The sequence below is a fragment of the Lissotriton vulgaris genome, chromosome 1_1, assembly GCF_964263255.1.
Source record: "Lissotriton vulgaris chromosome 1_1, aLisVul1.2, whole genome shotgun sequence".
Lineage (NCBI taxonomy): Eukaryota > Metazoa > Chordata > Amphibia > Caudata > Salamandridae > Lissotriton > Lissotriton vulgaris.
Window position 1 is genome coordinate 999,915,870 of NC_141685.1, and position 10,677 is coordinate 999,926,546.

The 10,677-nt window shown below is 47.4% G+C and overlaps 1 pseudogene; it reads right to left on the minus strand.

The window, feature by feature from the left end:
• Positions 1-1,721: 1,721 nt before the first annotated feature.
• Positions 1,722-3,061, minus strand: LOC147748386 (heterogeneous nuclear ribonucleoprotein H-like; annotated as a pseudogene).
• Between the last annotated feature and the right edge of the window lie 7,616 nt (positions 3,062-10,677).

Genomic DNA, 10,677 nt, shown 5'->3' on the forward strand with positions numbered 1-10,677 from the left:
TGCATTATTCAAACACATGAGAGTCTTTTCACCAGGCTTCAGTCTTAACCTCCCCAGCTGCAACCTCCAGGACTTCTCCCTGCTTCATCTTGGAAGTACCCCTGTGTGTTGTGGGCACGCTTATCAATGAGGCTGGTGGAGAGTCACTAAGACATGCCCTAGGATGCTACTCACTTATAACAACAGTCACTGGTATACAGGGGGATCCAATATCTAGGACGATACCACACGTAAGACCAGCATAGGGTGCAAGATTAAGCACCTGCCAGTGAGCATAGGTCCCAACCGCACCTAATGGTTTCAGGCCATGGTAATGGTTACCTGCTGAGGATAAAGCCATCGCCCCCTGTGGCTCCCACCGCCATACAGTTGTGCCCGTATGTGCCTTCTTGGAGCTAGATCCAGCCCTCAATTCTCATTTTAAAAGTATTGCCAAGCAATCCGAGAGTCTAACACAAGCAAAGTCCCTCGGGTGTAAACTAATCGACATCTACTGTGCTTGCTTTTATCACTTCCACCTGGACCTCTCGGAATGAGCAAGAGGGAGAAATGGAAGGAAGTGGAGACAACAAAACGCACCACTTCCCTTTTATTACTCGACTTCACTTATGTTACCTCACGTAATGGTGAGGGATTCGAGGGACAATGAGCAGCATCTATTCGTGGAAATTGCTGAGTCCTTTCAAGCATGTAACTTCACGAAACTCTTCACACCTGCATATTCACTCTCCCCTCCTGTACTACAGCATTCTTCTAGGTTGTGCTCGCAACAATACCCTTGAATTTCAGGTCTGTGTCGGTGTTGGTGCAACCCAAGCAGTGATAGTTCAACCCTTCGAACAGTAAAGTGGGCGAGTTGGGCCACGTAGCATGTAGAGACCTGTAATAAGCTTCTCAGTTTGTAACATCAGCAAAACGTTCTACCTTCAACATAAATCCTTCACCTATCACTAAACAAAGCTAGCCCCATATTTTGTCATTCGTTTTTCTAAAACAAAAATTAGAAACTGGTGAAATCTCTTCCTCTGTACACAGAGCCACACACGCACACAGAGCTACACACACACACACACAGAGCCCCACACACACACACACAGAGAGCCACCAACACACAGAGAGCCACCCACACACACAGAGAGCCACCCACACACACCCAGAGCCACCCACACAGAGCCACCCACACAGAGCCACCCACATACAGCCACCCACATACAGCCACCCACATACAGCCACCCACATACAGCCACCCACCCACACACAGAGCCACCCAACCACACACAGAGCCACCCACCCACACACGGTCTCGCCTTTGCAAAAGTTAGAGTTATTGGCATTGTAAATGACATTTTTATTCAGGTGTTGGTCTTGAAAACAGATAAATAAATGGCATTGTCATTTACAATGCCAATAGCTTAATCTCTCGCAAATGCGAGACCTATTGCATTTGCACCCACACACACAGAGAGAGCCACACACACACACACAAAGAGCCACACACACACTTAAACACCTCTAGCTAACACAAAGCCTTTCCACTTAGCATACATTTGCACGGAGAGTGCACAGCCACAAACTGTCTCATCCTGCAGTAGATCAATGAAACATGGCGCATCTGGAGCACCTTTCCATTCAACATGCAGGCATGCAGAATGCAACTGGGGAATGTCAAGTGCAGCAAAGCATTACACTGTACAGTACTAACGTATCGTGCATGTTGAGTACTAAAACATGCCCATTCCAGCCATCATCTGGCTACTGTATGCACCACCAGTGCCCCCTACTGTAGAATTCAGGAATAGTTCGACGTATCTGTGTTCTAGTAATAAAAAGGTAAATAGAAGATCGAGATCAAGTAGCAGCTCGCGAGAAAGTAGTCATAGTACAGCAAGCCCAAAGAACACAAACATGAAACCATGTTACTTAAAGACGACCCTAAAGCTGGCCATTCACTATTAAAGGTGCTATACTCCAATTATGCAAGATATCCACAAGTCTGCACCACTTTTCCTACTCGTTCCGAGACAGGTTGCAACTGTTTAATAGAAAACCAAGTAACAAAACTTATGCATATTTGCTTTGTCTTTAGACATGGCAGCAACAGCATCCTCGTGTGTAGCAAACTCGACATCTGCCTCTCCTGTTACTCTACCATCGGACCCAACTTCAATATGTACTCTCACTTGGTTCAGAGGAGAAAAGAACTGAAAAGCAAAGGAGCCATTGAGAAGCGCCGAAACTGGTCCAGTGGATGAAGTCAAGTTGCTAGAAATTGTAGGCATCCCCTTGTTTCTTTAACGTAGACATTCGAATTATTGTAGGCACGTATGCATTAAGTGCACAAGAAAAAAAACACTCCAAAGAAAATCAGAAGTGGCTACACCTACATTGTAGATGTCCGTTTCAGTAGCTCTGTAAGGAAACCCTTCCATGTGTACACAGCGCCCAGTTGTACTTTGGAAAGTTGAAGTTCCGTCACCATAGCTATTATCTGTCAACCCTAAAAATAAAGGACCAAGTTAGCCCTATAACCGATTCTGTGGTTTTCGTCAACATTTTGAAATCTGAAGTTCTATACATGTTCCGCATCGGTTATCCGTGCCAAAGCCATAGCCGCTATCACTGTACCCATTGTAATCCTTATATCCTCCATAGCCCGTGAACATTGAACAGTATACAAACGTGCTCAGAGTGAGCCATTACCAACAGCTGAAATGAACATACCGCCACCGAAGCCTCCACGTCGCATTCGATCAAAACCAGCTCCTCTGCCCATGCTATATCTTCTTCCGGCACCGGGTCTGTCATAGGGGCCAGGCCGCTGCATGGCCTTGAGTTTCCAAGGGGGGGTCATAATGAGTGCGTACTTCTGCTCGACTGCTCTTGAAAATTTCAATGTACCTAAGACACACCCACAAAAGTATTAGTTCCGTATCTAAAGTTCAAAAGCTGAAACGAGACTAACTTAAATAAGCTGGCATTTGGCAATGAACTCAGTTCAGCCACAGATGTGTAATATACATCTTTAATCGCCATAAAATATACAAGTAGCACCCCAATCCTTTAAAGGAGAGAGGAAGGGTGTAACTCCGAGACATGGAGCACATCAGTGCCAGTGGATGGGTAGACAGGGAGGGCAGCGCGGAGCAAGGAAATGAGGAGAAAGGCGTTTTTAGGGCGAGAGAGAGGCTTGATAACAAGGGAAACAAGCCAGTATCCGTGGGTTAGCAACTTTACACTCACTTGATAGGAATGGACGTTCGGAACACACAGAACAAGCGAGCTCCACTTGAAGGGGGACTGCAAGGCACGTGGAGCCCCCCCTGCAAACAAAATCGTGAGCTCTCAAGCCCGGGTACACGGGTGCTGAGGGCCCCCCTGCAGGGCCCCCCCTCCCTCGCGGGAGCCTATGTCACTTCACTGCTGGTGCCTAATGTTAGTTTCTCCGTGTACCGATACCCGGGACCACCTCTAAAGATCCGACAAAAGATGCCCGGATCAGAGGGGCTCTGATCACCCTCCCCTCCCGGGCGCTGCCAGCCTGGGCCCAGCCCCCCGGACTGAAGACCGGGACTGCGCGTCTCACTCGCGACTCTATTCAAAGGTTCGCTCCTTTAATTCTTCGTCTGTCACTGCGTTTAATCTCTTTACACCAAATTACTGGGGTTACTATAACGCACGACAGGCTTATAATATAACGCAGGACAGGCTTCTATTTCCCTAAAAAAACATGGTGCTGCATTTATGTGTAGAAAGCAAATTGAATCAGAGTCACGGAGGGCGCTGCACCCCTCTAGGCGCTGGGAACGAACAGAGCCCAGAATGTTCTTACTCAAGCACTAACGGCGGCCGGGCGGCCTTTCACCTACAGGACAGAAGGCCGGACCAGCCCAGGCCCCTCCCAATGCCAAGCAGTAACACGAGCACCCGGACTGCACAGCACCTGCCGTGCACTCACAGTGCTGTGCGTGCTGTGTAACATGTGTTGTGGTTTCTCATGCAGCCTTCTGCGCTGTTATACTGTGCTGGTTGTGTTCGTGCTCCGAGTGTGCACTACCTGCTTGGATTCTGTGCACTGTCACACGTCTTGTGTTGAGGAATGTGTACTGCACATAATACAGCACACTGTAAGTAGAGTTTTGCATAATCGTAACGAGTGTAGTTTGTGCATGTGGTGCTTTCGTGGATTGTATGCGTGCATTGTATTTTATATGATGTTGTATTGTGTTCTATTGTGGTGCTCTGTGTGCATTGTGTAGCCTTCCCTGGGATGAACATTGAACTTTGTGGTGCAATAAACATTTAAAGTTTGCCCGCCTGTGCTGCCTTCCACCAGCCCCGCTCGCACCAGGTACAGGGCTTTACATTTCACGCCCCCTACAGCCCTTCAATAAGAGTCACCCGGCAGGCATCGCCTACAATCCTACGTTTGAATGAAATTGTTTCACCCACTCTGGTGCATTTACCAGCGGAACCGAAGATCTAGCCTCTTTTCCAGCACCTACGCACAGTGAGATTTCGGAAAAAGGCCCAAAAATATATTTATCTTATTTCTTGTAAAAAACAAAATTTTTAAAAAGGCTACCTATTCCGCTCGAATTGGGACTTTTGCGAGCAGGGCCTTGTTTCACAATCATCCTTTCAGGATGGCGAGCCCCTGGGTGCCTCTGCCGGCCCCGGCTCGTGTGATCGCATCTCACGGCAGTAGAAGAAAGGCTCATACGGTTGAGGGAATTCGGGCCGCTGCAGCAGCCGTGTGTACCCTACAGGCTACCTTGGCTTCCATCCCTCAGACCGTGGGGGCCACCGAGCAAGTGATAAACTACCCGCCGTATTCATGCTTCGATATAAGCCTCAAGGCTGTCATCAAGCGCTATGGTATCATCACGGCGCTATAGTCACTACCCCCTCCAGTTATAAAACAAATGAAAAACCGGGCTTTTCAGGATCCTTTTGCTGCGAGACCTGAATTGTAAGGACAAAAACGCCACGAAACCTCATAAAGGCGCACAAAACTAACCTTTGCCACAAATAACCCCAGTGAAGAACAGATATACCCGAAAGCAAATAGATACCCAAAAAGCAACGTTTGTAGCACCCCCAAAATAAGGACAGCCCTAAACACTCTAATATAGAATATTCTTTACCCCAGATCCTCAAAGAAAGGAATGTGCGCGAAAGGAACACCTCTAGAAATCGCGTCAGAACACCCCCACCCCCTCGATAAATTGTGGAGTCTCAACCCGCAGGGCGCCATGCCCAGAAACAAAAAATACGGAATCCCCACCCGAACAAAAAAACTCCAAATACATGATCCTTAAATAAAGCACTCCGAAAATAAGATCATGCAAAATATCCCCCTGCCCGGAAAAAAAATGAAACACCCAAAACAACAAAAATAACAATCCGAAATTGGTTCACGTCCTCAGGAAACGATTGAGAAAAAGTCATCAAAAAGGCCACAGAACAGTTCCAAAGACGAACTGCCCGCAACACCCTGCAAGAACGGCTTTGCAAGAACGGCTTGAAACATAAGATTAGAAAAACAAGCAGCAAACACCCTTCTGAACTGAACGGCTTGAAACATAAGATTAGAAAAATAAGCAGCAAACACCCTTCTGAACTGCTGCTCTGGGCCCCCTGCCCCTAAGCATACCCTCCACGCCGAGGCCTCAGCCAAACAAAGTACTGCCACCCCCTCCGGGTCTAGCATCTGTCCTCTGCAGCTCAGGGCTCGCTGCCCCTTGCCCGCTCCGGAGCCTTGTCCAACGTAGCGGTAGCACCAATGCCTACTGCAGCCCTCAGAGCCCTGTCCCGCTGTCCTCCAGCCCGCTGCAGCCCCAGCATCCCTGCCCGCAACCACTCCTGCAGCTCTGCCTGCGGTTGCTTCAGGTTTTTTGGCACAAGTAACGCTCACCCACCAAAGACTAAATTAAGTTTTTACACAGTGCATTTTGAAGCGAGAGTGTCCGTTTTGCGTTATAAATCAATGTAACGTCGCTCAACAGCATAAGAAAAGAAAACTCAGCCTGTTACATTGCATGGAATCTGTATTTTAAAACTGACGCATTCTAGGTTGAGTCGAGTAAGTGCAACATTGAATCGGCATTTATCCGGATAACAACACGACCCCACCTATAGTTTGGTGTTAGAAGAGCTGTCAGTAACCTGCACCACTCACCCTATACATCGTTTCCAGTAAGTCAGGTTAGACAGTCTTGCTATGTTCCGAGCATAGCGGGTGGGGTGAGGGTGCACCAGACTCGTGAAGGGCCGCCTGCGGGCTCTTCACGTACTTGGACCGGTCCGGTGCCAGCCGCTCCACGGCACTCACTCGTCCGCTGCCGCCGCCCTCCATCTGCCGCCTAAGGTAGTCTGGACCCCGGTTCAGCACCCGCACCGCGGGTGAGGAGCAAAATTTGGGGAAAGGATGCCCCGGGCCGGCGCCACGAGAGGAGCGGGTGATTCAAACCGGAGGGCGCCTGTGGACCTCAGCCCCCCATGACGCTGCCCCTGGGGCCCACCTGAGCCTCCGCAGCAGCATGTCGACACCGGGCGGCTGGAGGTGGCCCCCTTCCCTCTCCGGTGCCGTAGTTTCTTGGGCCACACAGATGCAAATGTAATGTTGCAATTTGGACATGTAATAGCAGGGAAGGAAAGAGGACACATGAACCAGGAAACAAGAAAAAAAATGGCTGCCGCAAAGCCCCGTCTTTTTCGGAATCGGGGGCGTGTTTTTTGGTGAGTGACAGATGTCACAGATAGAAAGAGGGTAAAAAACACGCCCCGAATCCGAAAAAGACGGGGCTTAAAGGGAGTGAAGCCCCTCTCCTCCAATGGCTGGCCAGCATTTACCAGGCCAGCCAATGGAGAAGAGGGGAGGGTTTCAACCCCCTCTAAGAAACATAAAATCTTCGGCTTCGCCCACTGCTACGCAGTGCGACGGTCCTCGACCTAAAAAAGGTTAGTGCCAACATGCTCAACTGCATGCAGTCTCAAACTTCTCTGCAGCATATCAAGCTATATATGACTTTGCCATACTGATGGAATCTCAGTCTGAACCTCGCACACCTCACTGCCATCTAAATACAGACTTAATAGCAGTACACCCTTTCAACCATGCACTCTGAAAGGGCATCGGGAACCTGTGCAGTACTTGCCCTTGCCAGATGTGTGAGGCGCTTTATAAATTCTTCAGAAAAATATAGTATTATAGTAACACGCAAACTAAGATAAGATGCTTTTGTTTTACATGTGGGAAATTAAGACGTTTGAAGATTGTAGATCATGCGCAGTGGGAAGCTATTTGGCTAAATCTTGAGCTTTCAGGTACTGAATCCAACGTTGAAAAATCCCCCCATGCGGTCTCAGGGCACTGAACGTTACTTCCTTCCTTTTGTAATTCTTGTTTCTTATGGATATTCGAGTAAATCATTGCAGATTTCAGAGGCTGCGTGTGGGCTTTTCCATCTCGACAACTCCACATAACAGGCAGCAGAGTGCAACACGGGGTTGAAAGGAAGGCATTACAAATAACGGGAACAATAAATATGATGATGAAAAACGTGTGTGCAAAGGTTAATATCCTGTTTGTGCGCACAGGGTTGCCGTCCTCTTTCGAAGTTGATACGTAGGACGCTAGGAAGGTCAGAGAAGCTCTCTGCAACCCCAGAGATTCATATCAAACAATGGTGTGTCCGCCGTGTTGACAGCCAGGATGTTTCTGCAAAGTTGACAGAACGAGGAAGAGCTTTCAGGGGAGACTCCTCATCAAAGAGGACGTATACAGCGGTCCACAGAGCCTCCCTATCTACCTACCCTATCTACCCTTCCTGTTCTCCCTTCGCACTTCCTGGCTGCGTAATGGAGGTCAACGGCACCAGCAGGCGTTTGTAAAGCGTGGAGTGACCCGAGACTGACAGGCAGCGCCGATTAGACTCCCTTTCACTTGAATAGATACGCAAACCGCTCAACACCTCTTCAAAAGGGGGACCCAGGGGGAGCTGGGCGTGAGCCGGTCTCCCCCTGGGTGTTTTCGCACGATGGAACAGGCCACAGGTGTTGATAGGTGCAGGTAGTGGTGAGGGAGGGTTCTAGGGGAGGTTAAATATAGGGTGTCTGGGCGGGAAGACATTCACGGCGGTGGTCGTGTGGAGGGAAGCATATTTCCTAGGTGACCCACCCCCTTTTTAGTTTAGATTTTTTGGCAAGAGAATTATTAAATTCACAGGTGCTTAGGTATTTCTGGAATACTTTTAACAGTCCGCCACTATAAGACAGGGGGGAGGGGGGAAGAGAAATGATGGGACTTTATATCGAATTCAAAGTATTGGTAATATTTAGTTGTTAACGCTGTCTACATAAAGTTACACAATGCACCGCTCTTAATAAAGTGGCCTTTTTTGGTAAACAAAAGAAGTAATGGGCTGTGATTTATTGTGCGATGTTTGAAGGAAACCGGCTGTCTGTGTATCTCGGGGTGAGAGGGTTTATGCCTGACCTGCAGGGCAATGTGGCCGCGCCGAAGGGCTGGTCTGACAGATCAGGGTATGGGCTGTTTTGGGGCCTGTTTTATGGTTTAGTTTGCCGTTTCTTCTGTTGACTTCTATGATACCACAAACGTTGCATACTGCAAGCACAGCATTTGTGAGTCAACACTTTGCCACTTATTTACTCAAGGCCTATTTCGCAACCAGTGACTGACGTATGCGATTTGTGCTTCACATCGAAATCATATGTCTTCTCCATGCATTCTGTTCTTATCTTACCTGCCTTACATTGAGCATTGCAAAGCGTGTCTTCCTGTGTTTTTTCAGGGACAATCTATATATATATGTAGGGCTCATGTGTGTGTTGTGCCATTGTGTATATATTTCCCTCTTGAGCTGTATTTTGTGCGTGAGCCCTGGCAACACTGTCTTGAGGTTCTGGGATGTTACTCTTGTAGCTTAAATTGCATCAAATCAGGGAGGAATGCAGGCAGGTCAAGGACCTACCTTGACATAAGACAGACTTCTAGTGTCATGGAGGGAGGCGAGAGGGTTGACTCAGAGTCAGCAATTGGGTTTGCAAGGGCTCGTAGTGCCACAAACAGTAACTTTGCAAACTAAGGGGCTCACAGTTTGGCGGAGAGGGTACTCCACCACTGCTGTGGCAGACTCTGTCATCGTAGACCTTACACCGATAGACTTGAGACCTCAGTGTCAGTATATCAGACCGTCTGCTCTGCTTAGAGTGGTCGATCTGATGTACTCTTCTTTCTGTTCAGGATCACCAGGGAAAGCCTGGTGGTCTCAAAAAGGAAAAAAATGACCCTGACACCCTCAGAGAAAATTCTTTGGGTGTCAGGGTCATTAGTACTTTGTTTTACAACTTTGATTGTATTTTTTTTGTAAACAAACAAGTTTGCCGCGCGTCCACATGAAACATGACGTGGGCTGAGCAAACTTTCAGTGCCCTCAGAGTAAAACCAGGGCAGCAGCTCTTTTGTAGGCACAGAGATCTTTGCCAGGCCAGGGGAAATCTGAATATAGCACGGTGGCAGTGGTAAGGACCTACGCGTCCATGGTGGATGGGCAGGCCACCCACCACAATGTAAGTGAGGCCCTAACTGCCTTTTTAGTTAATCTTTGTTGGAATGGCCAAGTGCCACAGACTGAAGTAACCAAAAGAGGTATCAGTGATAGAATCACCCACCGCTCATGGGGCACGAGATTTTTTGAAAAATTTATGTATTTTTGAATACATTTCTTTGCATTAACAGTAATGAATGCACAGCTACGGAAATATACAGGGGGCATCGCATGATTGTAGGTTGCATATGAAAATTCGACTAACAAGTAGAGTATTTGGTAATATGATCACAGCGCTAACAGCTGAGCCTCAATCTGTTTGTCGCCAATAGCCTATTCATGAACTCTGTGTGTTTTGCACAATTGAAGCCGGTATAGCCAGTAGTACTGTGTGTCTTGTATGTGTATGAACGAATCGTGTGTGTGTAAAAAGCTCTAGAAAAACGGCAAAATGACCTCTAACTAAGACGAATTTCGCCAGTTCAAACACATGGATCTACATGCTAATATCCATGTCAAAAAGGAAAAAGACTATCCATGTCAAGAAAGAAAAAAGACTATGAATTATAGACAAATATATCACTTCTCTCAACAGGTTTGAAGGAGATTTAAGTAACAGTGATGTGTCATTCCAGTATCAGAATATTGTTTTAATGTTTCCCCTTTCTTCTTTTCTTTTTTTGTCAATTTCTTTCTCTTGCAGAGACCAGACTGGGTCACAATTTTTCCGCATGACAAGGGCCTACTCAAGCCCTAGATTTAAATAGACCAGCCGATTTTTGCTAGTCTATTTTAGGAAAGTAGGCATACATAACAAAGATTAGTTACTTGAGTGCAGTAGGGATCAGCATAGGTCCTGATGAGTTAAGCAGTAGGGGACTGCTTACGAAACATGTCGACCGAGTAGGGTATAATAATGAACCCTACCACAACCCCTTTTGTACTGTTCCCAGCTAGAGAAGTGTATAAAATAATTTTTTCTACTAGCCAGGGAATTTTTAAAATATCTCATCTCACTCACCTTTTCCCTCCACCCCCTACCACTCACACCATCCTTACACCACACATAGCCTATCTTTCATAAAAATCAAGTGCTCCCGTGTAGTCC